We start from the raw sequence: 16,981 nt of genomic DNA, 5'->3' as shown, positions 1-16,981 counted from the left end.
CGGGAAGCAGAGGAGCAAACGAACAAAGGTCCCGGGATCTCACCAGCGCAGCTGCCCAGACCTGGAAGCAGCCACATGCCCAAACGTAGCCCCACGGCCCCGCAGGAAAGGGCAAAGATGGCGCTCGGAGTCAGGCACCTGAGCAAAAGGAGGGGGAGGCAGCGAGAGGCAAGCGAGAAACCAAAAGAAGCAGAAAAAGCAACACCCGCAGCCAACAAATGGCACCCAGAGAGCCACCCACCCGGGCACACGGAATCCAAGCAACCGGCGCCCCCCAGCCAAGAGACCTTGGCCACGGGAAGCAGGGGAGCCCCAGCCGGGGCGAAGGGGGTGGGGGGTGGGAAAGCACACACCGCAAATTACCAGCTGTTTTGTCTCCCACTGGATGCTCCATGAGGCTGCTCTCTCGTACTCCTGTTTGCTGGTCTCTGATAGGAGTCCAAGATGGTGGATCCACGCTGCGTTACCTGGTAGGGGACCTCTGCATGAATCTCTCCTTGCTCTCCGTTCTCTTTCAGTATTCTCACTCTGTTTGGTGTTCGGCTGAGTTCTTTATCTCTTCATCTGATGTTCTAGGGTTTCAGGATTGTTGATTTTCTGTTTGGCTTAGTTTTTCGGATCTTTGCTGTGAAGGGACGGCGTGGTGCTTCTGCCTAGAGCGCCATCTTGCCGGACTCTATCCTTTATTCATTCTTGACGTGCTTCTCCAATGTATTTACCTTTTGAGTGATTTATTTGTTTTCTTATTTCCTTATCTATGAAATGGGCTAATAATGATGTCCACTTTATGGTGGTGGTAGACATGATCAGATATTGCATTTTATATTGTCCTGGCTTCATTGTAGAGAATGGATAGTGGAGAACACGCATGTAGGCAAGTGAACAGATGATGCTTATTTAAACCCATGCCATTAAACCCACTGACTTTTTGGCGAGTGAACCGTGCTGAGGAGGATCCTGTGGCTGGCAATTTCCTTATGGCCTGTGACGTACATGTGCCACCCCCTGGCCCTAGAGCCCCTGTGTAGTGCCACCATGTAGTCAAGAGCCAGCCCCATAATTACATGGCCCCTTCTCTAAAGGAACTTCTGGAAATGCCGAATTTTTTTTGTATTGTACTTTAGATGAAGGTTTACGGAATAAACTAGCTTCTCATTAAAAAGTTAGTACACATATTGTTTTATGACATTGGTTAACAACCCCACAACATGTCAACACTCTCCCTTCTCGACCTTGGGTTCCTTATTACCAGCTTTCCTGTCCCCTCCTGCCTTCTAGTCCTTGCCCCTGGGCTGGTGTGCCCCTTTAGTCTCGTTTTGTTTTATGGGCCTGTCTAGTCTTTGGCTGAAGGGTAAACCTCTGGAGTGAATTCATTACAGAGCCAAAAAGTGTCTGGGGACCATAATCTCGGGGTTTCTCCAGTGTCTGTCAGACCAGTAAGTCTAGTCTTTTTTTGTGAGTTAGAATTTTGTTGTACATCTTTCTGCAGCTCTGTCTGGGACCCTCTATTGTGATCCCCGTCAGAGCAGTCAGTGGTGGTAGCCAGGCACTGTCTAGTTGTACTGGACTCAGTCTGGTGGCGGCCGTGGTAGTTGTGGTCCATTAGTCCTTTGGACCAATCTTTCCCTTGTAGCTTTAGTTTTATTCATTCTTGGTTGCTCCCGAAGGGGTGAGACCAGTGGAGTATCTTAGATGGCTGTTCACAGGCTTTTAAGACCCCAGACGCTACTCACCAAGGTAGAATATAGAACATTTTCTTTATAAACTATGTTACGCCAATTGAACTAGATGTTCCCCGTGACCTTGATCCCCACAGCCTTCAGCCCACTAATTCAGTTCCTCAGGGAGTTTAGATGTATCTATGGAGCTTCCATGATCTTGCCTTGCACAAGTTGTGCTGGCTTCCCCAGTATTGTGTACTGTCTTACCCTTCACCAAAGTTACCACTTACCTATTGTCTATTCAGTGTTTTTCCATCCCCACCTCTCCCCTCCCTCATGACCATCAAAGATTGTTTCTTTTTGTGTGTAAACCTTTTCATGAGTTTTTACAGTAGTGATCTCATACAATATTTCTCCTTTTGTGATTGACTTATTTCACTCATCATAATGCCCTCCAGATTCATCCGTGTTGTGAGATGTTTCGCAGATTCATCACTGTTCTTTTTCGTTGCACAGTACTCTGCTGTGTTTACATTTATTTATCCATTCATCTGTTGACGGGTACCTAGGTTGTTTCCATCTTTTTGCTATTGTGAACAATGCAGCAATGAACATGGACGTGCATATGTCTATTTGTGTGATGACTCTTTTTTCTCTGGGATATATTTCTAAGAGTGATATTCCTGGTTCATGTGGTATTTCTATTTCTAGCTTTCTAATGAAGCACCATATCATTTTTCAAAATGGTTGTATCATTTTGCATTCCCACCAGCAGTGCATATGAGTTCCAATCTCCCTACAGCCTCTCCAACATTTGTTATTTTCTGTTTTTTTTGATTTGTGCTAGTAGTGCCAGGGTGAGATGGTATCTCATTGTGATTTTGATTTGCATTTCTCTAATGGCTAGTGATCGCGAGCATTTCCTCATCTGTCTTTTAGCCGCTTGAATGTCTTCTTTGGTTAAGTGTCTGTTCAGAAATGCTGAATTTTGACTATGTGCTTTTCATATCTGAAGTTGTGGTAATGTCATCTTTTCAAGGTTTTGGGGAAAGGTAAATAGTATAGATTAAATGCCCACCACAGAGTCTGGCTAATTTAGTGCTAAGTATTTTTCCTTCACATACTGGTGCTTGTTGAATGGGATAGTTTTATGGTACTTTTTTTTATAGTGGTAAAATATGTATAACAAAACATTTGCTATTTCAACCATTTTTATGTATACAATTCATCAATAACATTCACTGTGTTGTGCAACCATCACTACTAGCTATTTCTAATTTTTTTCATCACCCTCAAAAGTTATGGTACTTTTTTTTTGTTTGTTTTGGAGTATTATGCATGAGTTTCTTCATTTTCTAAACTGTTAAGTTGGTTTATAATGAAAACTTAGCCCATCTTACTAAGCTACTGTTGTAGAAATTTGTTGATTTTCTTTAGTTATCTAGCTGTATAGTCATATTTTCAAATAAGGGTTTTGTCACCTTTTCACTATTTAAACGTTTATGTTTATACAGTATCACCTTGGATAAGCATTCCTGAGCAACATTTAATATTAATGGTAGCAGGCATCCTTATTTAGTTAAGAATGATGTATTATGGTTTACTAGGTTAAGGAAATAATTTTCTTTTCCTAGTTTAACCCAAACCCATTGCTGTCGAGACAATTCAGACTCATCGTGACCCTATAGGACAGGGTAGAACAGCCCCATAGGGTTTCCAAGGCTTTAATCTTTACAGAAAGCTGACTGCCACAACTTTTCTCCTGCAGAGTGGCTGGTGGGTTCTAACTGCCAATCTTTCGGTTAGCAGCTGAGCACTTAACCACTGCACCACCTTGGCTCCTTTTATTCCTAGTCCAGAAGTAGTTTTTATTTTTAATGGGTAGAGGATTTTTATCAATTAATGTCTTATTTTTTGCTATTGTCGTGTTGTCTTTTACATGATTTATTATTTTTATGACTTGATTTTCTAATACAAGTCATCCTTATATTACTGGAATATATTTTTTGCTGAGTCATATTGTTGTATTATTTTACTATACTGTTGAAGTCCTTGGGTGGTGCAAAAGGTTAATGCACTTAACTGCTAACCAAAAGTTGGAGGTTCGAGTCCATGCATAGGCTTCTTGGAAGAAAGACCTGGTGGTCTGCTTCAGAAAAATTAGCCATTGAAAACCCTATGGAGCACAGTTCTAATCTGACACATGTGGGGTCTCCATGAGTCAGAATTGAATGGACAGTAACTCGTTCTTGAGATTGATCAGATAGTATTGTTTTAAGGATTTTTTAAATCTATATTTAAAAATGAAATGGGTTTGTATTTTTCTCTGTGTTATCTTTGATGGGTGTTAGCATTGAGGTCATGCTAGTTTTGCATATATTTCTATATTTGTCACGTCTTATGTCATGTGGAAATTATCTCCTCTTAGAAATTAAAAAGAAGTATAAGGCTGTCTGCCCTTGAAGCCTTTTTTTCCAGTTTTTTTTTCTTTTAAATTGTGGTAAATATATATGTAATAAAACATTTTCCATTTCAACATATTTTACATTAAGTGAAATTCATTACACTCCTTTCTGGAGGAAATTTTTTATTTTATTGTACTCTCTTTCAAACCTGATTTATATGTTTTTTTTTAATTTCTTATTTTGTTTATCTGTGTAAGTTTTCATTATATGTTGTTTTCATTATTTTATAATAAGAGAATTTAAAGCTATACTACATATACCAACCAAACCCACTGCCATCGAGTCAGTTCTGACTCATAGTGACCCCATAGGGTTTCCAAGGCTGTAAATCTCTACAGAGGCAGACTTCCACATCTTTCTCCCGTGGAGCCACTGATGGTTTTGAACTGCCAACCTTTTGGTTAGCAGTCGATCGCTTTAACCTCTGTGCCACCAGGGCTCCATACTACATACAGTATTGTATATATAGTATTGGTTGAATCCAGAAGTTTTTATATGTAGTGTACTTACTTTGTTGTTTATTAAATAGCATTTGATAATAATTTACATTTCTTTTTTGACCTAACAGTTCTTTATTGTGATGCTTCATGTTGAGGATTTCTGGTTAGAACTACTTTTTTTTTAAAATTTATGATTGTATTTTAATTATGGTTGTATTGAGAGAATGTGGGTGCTGTCCTTCCCTATATGTCTAGTTTTTACTGATAACTTTATCTTGGAGGGCCAGTCCTTAATTCTTATTTTTTTTAATTTTTAAATTATTCTCATGTACTTATTCTTCCAGGTGAACATTAGAAACACCTTGTCAAGTTCTCATCACGAATATCATTGGATTTGTTATTGGAATGACATTGAATTTCTAGATTAATTTGGGAAGAGCTATCGTCTTTATAATCTTCCCATACATGAATGTGGTATGTGTCTCCATTCAGATGTTTGGTAATATGTGTGTGTGTGTGTGTGTGTGTACGCACTTCCGCACGTGTACGTATAATACACTTATTACCTTTAATCTTTAATTGCCAGCTTCTGAAAGAAATAGGCAAATATCTCAGGAACTGAGAATCTGGTGGAAAAAGTACAGATGTCATTTGTGTATACTAGGACTCATCCAGATAGCCCTGGAAGCTTGCAATGTTTGTAATGTCGTATATCCTTGGTTTGGGCAAATATAGAGGTGAGGGCTAACATTTGGAAAATTATGTGGAAATTCATTTGTTTTTAGTATTGTCAGCACCTCTTTGGCCTTCCCCTTTCCCATTTAGAAGTGCTTCACTCACTGTTTATAAGATCTGTAGCTACTTGAAGACCTTCAGACTTTCCAATATGGAGCTAACCACTTGTGCTCTCACTGGAAAAATATTTATATACAAGGAGATAAGAATCCTGTTTCACTTGATGGTTTTGTTTCAATTCTAAGGGCAACTCTCCAAGAGGGAGCTAGAGAAGAACATCCAGGATACACAGAGGGACTTGAACTTAGACCTTATGAGATTCATCATAGGAATTTGAACTATTTGACTTGGAGGAGAGAACTCTATGGAAGGGAGGAGGATTTGATGGTCTGTTTTCAGATTTCTTATGGAGTCAGGGACAGTCGATTTTGCTGCTTTTGAAGTCAGTCTTAATTATAATGGAGAAGCAAATTTAAGAATTGCATTAAGATGAAAGGGCTCCTGAAAGTGATACCTAGAGGTTTGTATGACCATTTGAGAGAAAATTTGAGAATCTCTTTGCATAGAATTGGAGATTAGACTACGTGCACTTGAAGATCTCATTTATTCCTGAGATTCTAAGAGGGTTTCAATTAGGGAAAGTGAAAATGATTTTTACTGTGTGCCTGCTTCACATGTTCCCATTTGATCATCACCATAACCCTGTGAGGCATCCCAGAGACGTAGAGTAATTTTACTAAGGTAACTCATAATAAATGGCAGAGCATACTTCTTTGAACTCCTCTCATATAGCTTAATGTCCAAAAATAATTCCTTAAATTAGTATAGCACTTTATAGTTCTGTAGAAGCGTTTCATAAACATGGTTATTTGACCTTTATAACAACCTGATAAAATAGGAAGAATAGATACCACCAATGTGTCTATTTTATTGGTGTAAAACATAGGCTCAGAAACTCTTTGGATCTATGGAATATCCAGAGTAAAAGGGATATGGGAGATTATTCAATACAACCTCCTTATTTTGCAGTGGGAGAAACAGCTAGAGTTAAAATTTTGGGTATTTTAGAGGCATGTATTTATTTTATTTGTGTGGGTTTATAAAGGTGGAAGGTTGGACTAGAAGATCTCATGAGGTGCTGGATGGGAGGATGCTTTAATCTACTCTGCAGTATAAACTTGTTTGATACCAGTTTACAATATCTTTCCAAATGAGATTAAATGGCATTTTAAGAAGCATTGATTGAAGGCACTATAGCTTTAAGGAGGAAATGTAAAGCTTTAGGTAGCAGGTGGTGGAAGATACTTTGGCTCACGAGGTCCTTCTTTTTGTTGTTGGCCTTGTGAACCTCCATGCCCAAAGGTCAACTGGGAAGATGGCCACTGGAGAATGGGTTATGTTATAAGTTTGCAATCAAAGCAGTATGGATGGGAGTGAGGCCTCCGCACTTGACACCACTCTGGGAGTCACCATTTACTCATAGGTCTGTAATATGTAGAGCTTAGGGTCAGAGTGATGGCTTCTCTTGAGATCATGCCAAAAGTTGAGTTGTAGATTTCTTAGAACCTCAAGGATGGAAGGACCTTAGGAGTCTCCTATCCCAAACACGCCTCTAGGTTATTTCTATCTGACCCCAATTCAAGTCCTTTTATAAATTTCCCAACAAATGATCCTTTAGCCACTGATTATTACGTTTAGTGATGGGGAACTCTTTCATGAGTCAACACATTTCTTCTTTTGGCATCTCTCTGCAGGATGGAACTGAAATACATTTCTCTACAGCTTCACCTCATTCAGCATATATGTATTGTGTCCCTACTTAAGAATATTACTTTATTGTTTTCTCTCCTGCATCTTCAGCTTCTCCTCTCTGCTGCCTCTTGAGCTGCCAGGCATTGTGCTGGGTGATGGGGATATGGAGACGAAATAGACACAGTCCCTGCCCTCAAGGAGTTCCCAGTCTAGTGAGAGAGATCAACAAGTACACAGATAATTACAACAGTATGGTATGCTCTACAATAGAGGTATGTACAAGGCACTATGGGGTTCAGAAGAGAAATCATTTGACTGGGTCTGGAGATGTCAGAGGTCAGAGGAACTGATTCTTAAGTTGAGTGTTAAAAGAAATAAAGGTTGACCAGGCAGAAACAGAGGGAAGAATCTTCTACACAAAGGCATGGACATTGGAAATAGAATGATGTGTTGGAGGAACTGTAAATAATATAAATGAGGCTGGAAATGTTGGCCAGATATAGATCCTTATATAATATTCCATAGAATTTGGATTTCATTATGAGGGTAAAGGGGAGACTTTGCAAAGTTTTAAGAAGTTTAAGAGTTTTGAAGGTCACTCTGGTGGTAGTGTGGAGTATGTTCTGGAAGACTCAGGAATCTGGACAGGGAGATTAGTTATAATTATTAAGATGAGAAATGATCTAAGGCAGAAGGAGTGGGAGTGGACAAAAGGGAATGTATTTAAGAGGTTATAAAAATGCAGACGTAATAGAACTTAGGGGAAAATTAGGGTGATGGAGAGGGAAAAGTCAAAGCTTTCTGACTTGGCAAATGTGCATCCCCCTACTCTTACCCCTGGCCTTGATGAAAGATCCTCTCATGTTCTTTAGATGGATGCGAGTGATGGTTGATATGTTAATGGTTTCGTTTGGACCAGGGCTTGGATGCACAGGTTTTGCAAGATTTTTTCTTAGGGAGAGCCATATGAGAAATACTGGTTCTCAGGAAGCCATCTGAACAGCAACAGACCTATTATAGTGTTCTTAAGTTCAGGTTCCTAAGTTCCTGTTCCTTCTCGTCAGTGACATCCTTACTCTCCCTGCTACATGTCTCCCAAGGTTGTTTTATCAAAAGTGGATGCTTACTTTTCAGTGGCTGTTTTATACCTAAGATCTACTCAGAAAAGAGAGGATCTTAGTTGCTATTGGCTCAACTGTTTTATTTTGCTTAGGGATTTGAAGATGTTTATGACTAACCATCCAAGCAAAAAATATATTCAATAATTAAAAACCTAAACATACCTAGTATTTATTTTCTCTTCTCAAAGCAATGTTCTTTGGGAAATTCTCCATATAAGACTCAGAATATTGACCCTGGGGATTCAGAGAATGAGCTTTCTGTGACTAGAATGAAAAGTAGAGATATTATATTTAAGTAGAACAGGATTTTTCAGAGGCTCTTTTACACCTGGCCAGCCTGGAGAACAGCAGGAGGAGGTAAGGCTGGGAGAGGGAACCCTGAGCAGGATAACAAAGCAGTACAGTAAGAGTGTGGGCCTTGGGACTAGACAGCCCTGGGATCAAAACTCTGTTCTGACACAAGCAGTGTAGTCTTGATCATGATTTTTCACCTCTCTGGGACTTTGTTTCCTCTTATGTAAAATACAGATAATAATAGTATGTGTTTGCAACAATTTGGGTGGGGAAAGGTAAGGATTTAATAGGACTATTTATATTAATTGTTTAGAACAGGCCTAGAATATGCTGAATGATAAATAAACTATTGTTGGTACTGAAAATGGTGTTGACCATGACAAGGATTAAAAGAATATAGTTGACTAGGGATGCTTATATTTTGAGTAGTCCCTGAGGATGTTGAGGTTAAGAAAGAAAGAAAAGCTGACCTCAAGGTTTTTAATGGTATGCTAGTGTGAAGTCACTTCTATGCATTTTTTTCTCTTTGCCAGGTAGGGTGGGAAACTAGATGGAGCCTTTAGTCCAAGTCCATGCCTTTATCACTAATCTACTGTTTTTGCTCCTAGTTCCAAATAGAAAGCTGTTGAAAAGTTGTTGCATTAAGCCTGAATAAAAGTTATCATAAAAACATAGAAAAAATACTTTGGAGTTGGTCAAAGCTGAATTTGAAACCTGCAGTAATCTAAGCCATGTTACTTAACCTCATTGAACCTCAGTTTCTTCATCTGTAATATAATAATTAATTTGCACAGTTCCATGAGGATATTTGTAAAGTGTATGTTATAAACACTATAAATCACATCTATTATTATTATTGTTAGTTCTTGGGACACTCACCATGTGACAGAAACAACAACATGCCCTGGTGACTGGGAGGACTCAGGCTTCTCTTCATGGATCCAGCAGCAACCTGGAGGGGTGCTTCTCCGAAGAAATCCTACTCGGATGGATATAATACAACCTGCTAAGTGTCCTAGCACTTATCAGATTGTATTATCATTGTCCGTGTCTATGGCTCTCGACTACCAGACTCTAAGTTCCTTAAGGGCAAGGACAGTGCCTTATTCATCTTTGTATTCCCAGTGCCTAACCAGTGCACATTGTAGGCCTCATTAAATGTTTGTTGAATGAAAAAATGAATCATCAACAGACATTAATTGGGCGCCTGCTCTGTGATCTCCAAGGGCTCAGCTTGTCCCCGCCTGTTGTCTACAACGTCCAAGCTCTCTTCAGAATGTTTACTCCTGAAACTTACTCCTATTTTCTAATTCTTTTTACTGGGGACCTTTCTGTCTAGTACAAGGATAGCAGATGGACTTCATCTCAAGTGCCATCTCCAATTGATTCAGAGTGCCAGCCTGGAATATGTGTTAAAATGGATTCTGAAGCCAGGTTCCAGCTCAGTGCGAAAGACGGTTATAACTGATTAGTGTTGTCTGTAGAGGGTGGGACAAGGGGGAGTAGCTGAACGTGTGTCACACGTATGTCATATTTAATATTGTGTCTTCCATGAAGTACACCATTTCTATGCCTGCATTTTAGTCTTGGCTACTTGCAGATGTTGCATGGCTGCTGCTGCTTCTAAAACTGCTGCCAGTTGCTCCTTGGCTATGACCAGAGTGATCATTGCCTGATCAGGAACCTCATCCTCACAGTCTGGGGTTTGCTACTGTGGCTGGTACTCACAGTCTTCCCCTTTCAACTTTACCCCAGCTATACCCCTACCTGAATTTACAGGTAGGCCTCTGCTTTCCTGATCACCACTCACCAGGCTCTTATTTCCTTACTCTTATTTGGTGTGCTTAGTCATTACTGCTCCACTTTCTGTTTACAGATATGCCAACTAGAATACAGGTTAAACTACTCCTTCAAGGCCCCACAGTGAATTATATAAACTCCCTTTTAATATGGGAGAAAATTGAGTGTGTTTTCAGACCATGAGCAGGAGGAACTGAGAAGGGAGTCTTTGTAGATATAGGAGAGAGAGATGATAACAGATGGAATAAGAGCCTAAGAGATGATTCAGGTGAGGATGGGAAAGTGAAACTTACGGCTCTAGAACACAGGTGGATAAAAAGAACTACCTCTTCACTAGAGCATAGAGATAGGGATAGGATTAAGGAAGGGAATTTCACATGGGTGGTGAAGATTAGAAATTGCAGAGGTGAATGACAGAGAGGAAGCTGACCAGGGTCAAAAAAACAAAACAAAACAGTTTGCTGGAGTAGGATGACCAGAGGGGTTTGGGTATGAACCAGTCTCTAAGGAATATATAGGCCAAAAGGCTGGCTAGAGTGTGGACATTAACAGGAGAGCTTATGGTATTAAAGTGAGAAATTAGTTTGAAACTGGATTAGAAATTGTCAGAAAATACAGTCTTGGGTCATTGCCACAAATACCATTTGGGTACCTGGAGCTAACCTTAACTGATTGAGGGGTTGACAGCAAGAGAGGAATTACATAGAAATGGATTTGACGATCCAGGCTGGGTAGGGTAGGAAGTAAGGTCAGCAAGGAGATCAAGATGTGAAATCAAGATGGGTTTCAGATAATTGGGAAACTGGCATGATGGGAGCTGTGATCAGAGAGTATGTTTTGGAATGTTATGATTCCAGAAGTATAGTGGTCAAGAACCTATGAAGCTAGGATGTCAGATGGTCATTTACATGGCTATCGAAGTAACCCAGGATTATAACAGAAGGTGGGCTGAGAACAAACACTATGGGGCAGGTATAAAAGGCTTCAGTGACTGTAAAGAATTATCTGGAGGTTGACACATAACAACTGTGTAAATGCAAGAGAGGAGGAGCTGTAGTTGTCTAGTAGTATGAGCCTCAGAAGAGTGGTGTGGTTGTTATAAGATGCAAAAGCAGTGGTTTGCACATTGCACTGAGGTGTTGGCTGGCAGAATGCCCAGGTAAAATGACCCTCCACCTCTTTTACTGAGTGCTTGCTCTGTACCTGGCACCTTGCTATGTGCTATACATTTACTCCTTCTGGGTCTGTCACATTTCAGGTGTGGGAGAATGAGCAACAATCCTTGGTGAGGACAGCTAGGGGAGCTGCTGGCCCTTAGAGCAGTGGGCTGGACTCCTGTGGCCATCTCCTAACTCCTTTGAAAGAGCAGTGGGCTGGTCAGCTTGAAATGGCATGAAAAGATTTCCTTTAAATCAAAATTTTCCCTTGACGTTGAACTAAGTTCACTACATAGTACAAGCTTTTGTTGACTGTATTCCATGATACACTTTAGCTTCTAAGTCTCTGACTTGAGCTAGTATTGCCCTTAAAAGAAACTAGGCATAGTACTTTAAAAACACACATGTTAATTAACTAGAACAAGACATAGCCCTATTAATTATTTAATTCAGCTTTTAAGATAAAGGTGGACAAAAGAAAGCTTGTATCAATCAGTGAATAACAAAACTACTTTGTAAAGTCATTCTAGGGTTAGGATACATCCAGTTTAATGGCCCATATTGTAGATGTTCTCTGTACTGTTGGGGAGGAGGTTTGGAAGTTGATGCAGAGAGATTGCCTTAAGGGCAGGAGGGTAAAGCTTAGGAGAAGAGATTTTCTCTGAACCCTCTGACATTGCATGCAGACATTTTTCTTGTAAGTACATTTTCTTGGGGAGAGGGTTCATGGCTTCCATTACATTCTTCAAACGAGTCAATATTCCAACAGTGGTTTAAGAACCACTGTGTTAGAGTTACTAGGCCCTGAGACAGTCTATGTCCTCCTATGGGGGCTGGTTTATATTTATTCCCCAGCAGGAGAAGCTAGTAGAAGACTTCACATGAGGGTGAAAAAAGGGAAGAAGCAACAGAGGATGACTACAGCCTCTCTTCATCTCAGCTTCACAAAGCATCACTCAACAAAAGGAACACAGGTTGCTGTTTTCAACTGCATGTTTAGCCCCCTCTTTCCTCATTTCTCTTTTCAGAAGTTGTACTATACTCATGTACGTATGTATATGAATTATTACTTACCTTGAAAAACACCCCATGTTCACGGAAAAATAAATCTGAAAAATATTACGTAGTACATGCCTTGTTAGGCCTCCAAGAGTCAAAAATTGCTGGGCCCCCATGCTGGAATGTAGGCCATCAGAGATACATTTGGGTTTCAGCAACGAAAGACTCCAGCTTCACAGAAGGAGAGCAGTCAGCCAATTTGAAAGTAACTCCAATCCCTGTGCTCATCATCTTTGTTTTTCCTTCAGCCCCCTACCTAAGATAGACATTGCTGAGCAAAGCAAATAAAAGCTCATATCTATGACATTGAGAGTCACCTCCTTCTCTCATTACCACTTCCTTCTTCCCAGCTCTTAAGATCCAAACAGACAAGAATGCTCAGGTTGGGGGCTGAATTTGTTATACTTACCTCTGCAGTTGGGTAATACTTACACGGATCAGCGGGATTCCCACTCCCTAGTTGACCTTAAAGCAGCCACTGGGAAGCTGTAGCCAAGGCAGCAATCCTAGGAACCCCAGATCAAGGATCTAATCCTGATATCTCAACTGATCAAGAAATACTAATAGGAGGGCTTGCCCCATCCAAGCTTCCCATTTTCTTCTGACTTGGTCATCAGAGATTAAGACTTGGTTTAGGACATATGTGATATAAGGACAGAGAACTTATGGCTTAGTAGTAAACAATATCAGGAGTCCTGGTTAGTTTTTTATGTGTCTGTTGGGGATGAGCAGGATAGGGCATGGGGGAAGTGGAAAGTCTGGGGCTTTCAAATACATTCTCAGTGCATCATCAGGATATCCTTGGTCACAGCTTCTGATGCCTTACTCTGGATCTCGCCTCCTTTTCTTCTTCTGCCCTACCCTGATGAGTTTCAACAGATCTCCTTTCCTTCCTCTCCCCCAGGCTACCTACTTGCAACACCTCCCATCTGGGATGAGCTTTATTGTGAATAAGTGAAGAAAACCTTAGTAAGTGTTGTTGGGAGTGACACCCATGTTGCCCTCTGGATATTAGGAGAGAAGAGAGGAGGGTGAAGAGGAAGGCAAAGGCAGGCTACGAAATCCCATACTGGAGTAACATAAATGCTTGACATTTTGAGTGCATATTGGACTAGTTAACTTCAGCCTCATTGGCTAGAAACCTACAGAAGCAAATCTGACATCTCTCTGATGCTTGTAAGGAGGAGAGAAGTGAGAGAGAGAGGCCATAAAATCCTCTACTGGAATGTAGTCAGAACTGAGGCTCACTTCATAAATCCTTAACTTTTTTTTAGTGTACTGGAGATAAGATTTACTGCACTATCTCCCTTGATACTTGTGCGAGTCACTGCCAGCCAGTATTCTCAGGTAGGACTGCCTTTGTGGAGGTATCTGGTGGCCCCAATTTAGAAACAATCCAGAACAAGGTTGACAACTTAGAAAAACTCATTGGTATAGTGACAGGATGTTAAAGGGATCAAGGCGAAAGGAGATAGCACAAATGGTACTGAATAGCCCACTTCAAAAATAAACATAAAAAAAAGGATGGACAGGACAGTGAACAGAATGGCTCCCAAACCAAAAACAAACCTGTTGCTGTCGAGTAGATTCCGACTCATAACGACCCTACAGAACAGAGTAGAACTGCCCCGTAGAGTTTTCAAGGAGTGGCTGTTGGATTTGAGCTGCCAACCTTTTGGTTAGCAGCCGAACGCTTAACCACTGCACCACCAGGGCTCCAGAATGACTCCAGGCCTCACCAAACACCACATCTGGCATATGGAAACAGTACAATAAAAGGTCAATCCTTGGACCTGTTATTTGTCATTCTTCAGGGCATGCTACAATATCTAAAATAAAAGGAAGAGCTGCTTTGGAGAAAGGCTTTGAAAGATTCTTTTATGGAAGAGATTTAGAAGAAGGGAAACTTCCAATTACATAAGGTGAGCATTATAGCTTTTAAAGACATCTGTTCCTAATGTCATGGAGATTGACGCCAGTTTCAGCCTCTGGTTGACTAGGCCAGTTTACTTTAGAGGTTTTGTGCTCTTGGACGGATGCAGCCACTCACTCTCCCTTTAGCAGGTATTCATCTGCAGGGATTCCAGTACATGAAGGAGCAAGAGGACAGGTATCCAGTGGACAACAGTGTGACCTTTTGCGTGAAGATAACAACTGAAAAGATCATGGGTTTGACTGGACTGGTTGGACTTGTTTGTTTATTGTTGTTGTTAATAAAAATGCTTTGCTCAATGATAAAACTAACAGACAATCATTGTTAAAAAAAATAAGATGATAAGTTTAAATTAAAAAGTAGAGAACACTTATAATTTTATAACCTAGAAAACAATAACTAGTAACATTTGAGTGTATGTCCTTTCAGTCTTTATAAAAAACACATTTTTAAAACAATTGACATCATACTGTATGTATTGTTTTATTCTAAATCTTTTTTCTCTTGGAATAGCATGAGCATATTTCCACATCATTAATATTCTTTGAAAACACAATATTAAAAGCTATATAGTATTATTTCATATGGATCTAACAAAATTTTATTAGATGACCTCATGTTGTTGGACATTTTGGATGTTACCAACTTTGCCTATAAAATTAAAATGTAGTGAACTTCATTGTGTATTAATCTTTGTGTGTACCTCTATTTCTTTAGAATAAATTCCTAGAATTGGAATTTCTGGGTTGAACAATGGAGCATTTCTAGGGCACCTAATAGGTATTGCTGGATTCTCCTCAGTACAGTTGGACAAACTACATTACCATCAGTAGTGTATGAATGTGAATACTGCTCCATATAATCCCTAAATCATGGCCTTTCTCTCTTTTTGTAAATCTCTGCAAATTTAATAAGTAAAAAATATCCTTTTATTGCTTTTAAAATTTTAATTCTTTTTAATTTACATACAGTAAAATTCACTCTTTATGGTATATGGTTCTATGGGTTTTGACAAATGCATAGAGTCATGTATCTACCACCCTAGTACCATACAGATCAGTTCAAGCACCCTAATAATTTCTCTGGACAGCCCTTTTGTAGTCTACCCCTTGCTCCATGTCCAAACCCTACAAATCACTGGTTTGTTCTCCATTCCTATGGTTTTGACTTCTCCAGAATGTCATATGAATGGAATTATGTAATATGTACCCTTTTTGGTCTGACTTCTTCCACTTAGTAAAATGCATTTAAGCGTCCTCCATGTTCTTACAAGAATCAATAGTTCATTTCTGTGTATTGCTGAGTAGTATTTCACTGTGTGGATGTACCAGATTTTTATCTTTGTTGGTTGATGGAAATGTTAGATGTTTCCAGTTTTTCATGTATGAATAAAATTGTTATAAACTTTCATTTACAAGCTTTTGTGTGAACATAAATTTTTATTTCTGAAAGGTAAATGCCTGAAAGTGTGATTGAGTGCTAAACTGCATTTTAAAGTTTCTATACGATTTTTCAGTCCCACCAAAAATATATGAGCGTTCCAGTTGCTCTCATCTTCACCGGCACTTTATATCTCCAATATTCCATTCTGACAGGTGTGTAGTGGTATGTCATTGTGGTTTTCATTTCATTTTTCTATTGACTAATGATGTTGAGCATCTTTGCATGTGCTCATTTGCCATCTAAATTTCTTTTTTGGTGAAGTGTCTGTTTAAATCTTTTGCCCTAGAAGAAAAATTCTTTGATGGTTTTGAGGGTGGGGAAAGAGGGTGAGGGTTATCTACTAACTAGATAGTAGATAAGAATTATCTTAGGTGAAGGGAAGGACAGCACATACTACAGGGGATAGTCAGCACAACTGGACTAAACCAAAGCTAAGAAGTTTCCTGAATACAATCAAACACTTTGAGGGACAGAGTCACAGGGGGGACCATGCTTTCAGGGGACATCTAGGTCAATTCGCATAACAAAGCTTATTAAGAAAATGTTCTGCATCCTACTTTGGCGTCTGGGGCCTTAAAAGCTTGCAAGCGGCCATCTAAGATGCATCAATTGGTCCCAACCACCTGGAGTAAAGGAGAATGAAGAACACCAAAGACACAAGGAAAGCATTAGCCCAAGAGACAGAAAGGGCCACATAAACCAGAGACTTCATCAGCCTGAGACCAGAAGAACTAAATGGTGCCCGGCTACCACCAACGACTGCCTTGACAGGGAACACAACAGAGTCCCTGATGGAACAGGAGAAAGGTAGGGTGCAGGACTCAAAATCTAGTAAGAAGACCAGACTTAATGGTCTGAATGAGACTGGAGGAACTCCAGAAAGCATGGCCCCCGGATTCTGTATCAGCCCAGAACCAAAACAATTTCCAAGGCCAACTCTTCAGACAGGGATTGGACTGGACTGTGGGACATAAAGGGATACTTGTGAGGAGTGTGCCTCTTAGCTCAAGTAAATACAAGAGACTAAACGTGCAGCTTCTGTCCGGAGGTGAGATGGGAAGGCAGAGAGGGTTAGGAGCTGGTTGGATGGACATGGGGAATCAAGAATGGAAAGGAGGAGT

General features: G+C 40.0%; 1 long non-coding RNA gene across 3 annotated transcripts in view; it reads left to right on the top strand.

Annotated features, from left to right (window-relative positions):
- Nucleotides 1-15,834, top strand: part of LOC111821205 (uncharacterized) — a 151,552-nt gene extending 135,718 nt beyond the window's left edge. For all 3 annotated transcript variants that reach the window (XR_002824657.1, XR_002824658.1, XR_002824656.1), the window contains 5 exons: nucleotides 4,911-5,040; nucleotides 7,162-12,399; nucleotides 13,389-13,453; nucleotides 14,299-14,406; nucleotides 14,549-15,834. This is a non-coding gene — a long non-coding RNA (uncharacterized LOC111821205). The remainder of the gene's footprint in view (nucleotides 1-4,910; nucleotides 5,041-7,161; nucleotides 12,400-13,388; nucleotides 13,454-14,298; nucleotides 14,407-14,548) is intronic.
- The last annotated feature ends 1,147 nt before the right edge of the window (nucleotides 15,835-16,981 follow it).

This window comes from Trichechus manatus, unplaced genomic scaffold (assembly GCF_000243295.1).
Source record: "Trichechus manatus latirostris isolate Lorelei unplaced genomic scaffold, TriManLat1.0 scaffold00070, whole genome shotgun sequence".
NCBI lineage: Eukaryota > Metazoa > Chordata > Mammalia > Sirenia > Trichechidae > Trichechus > Trichechus manatus.
The sequence above is the reverse complement of the archived record's forward strand: the minus strand, read 5'-3'. Positions and strand labels throughout refer to the sequence as shown.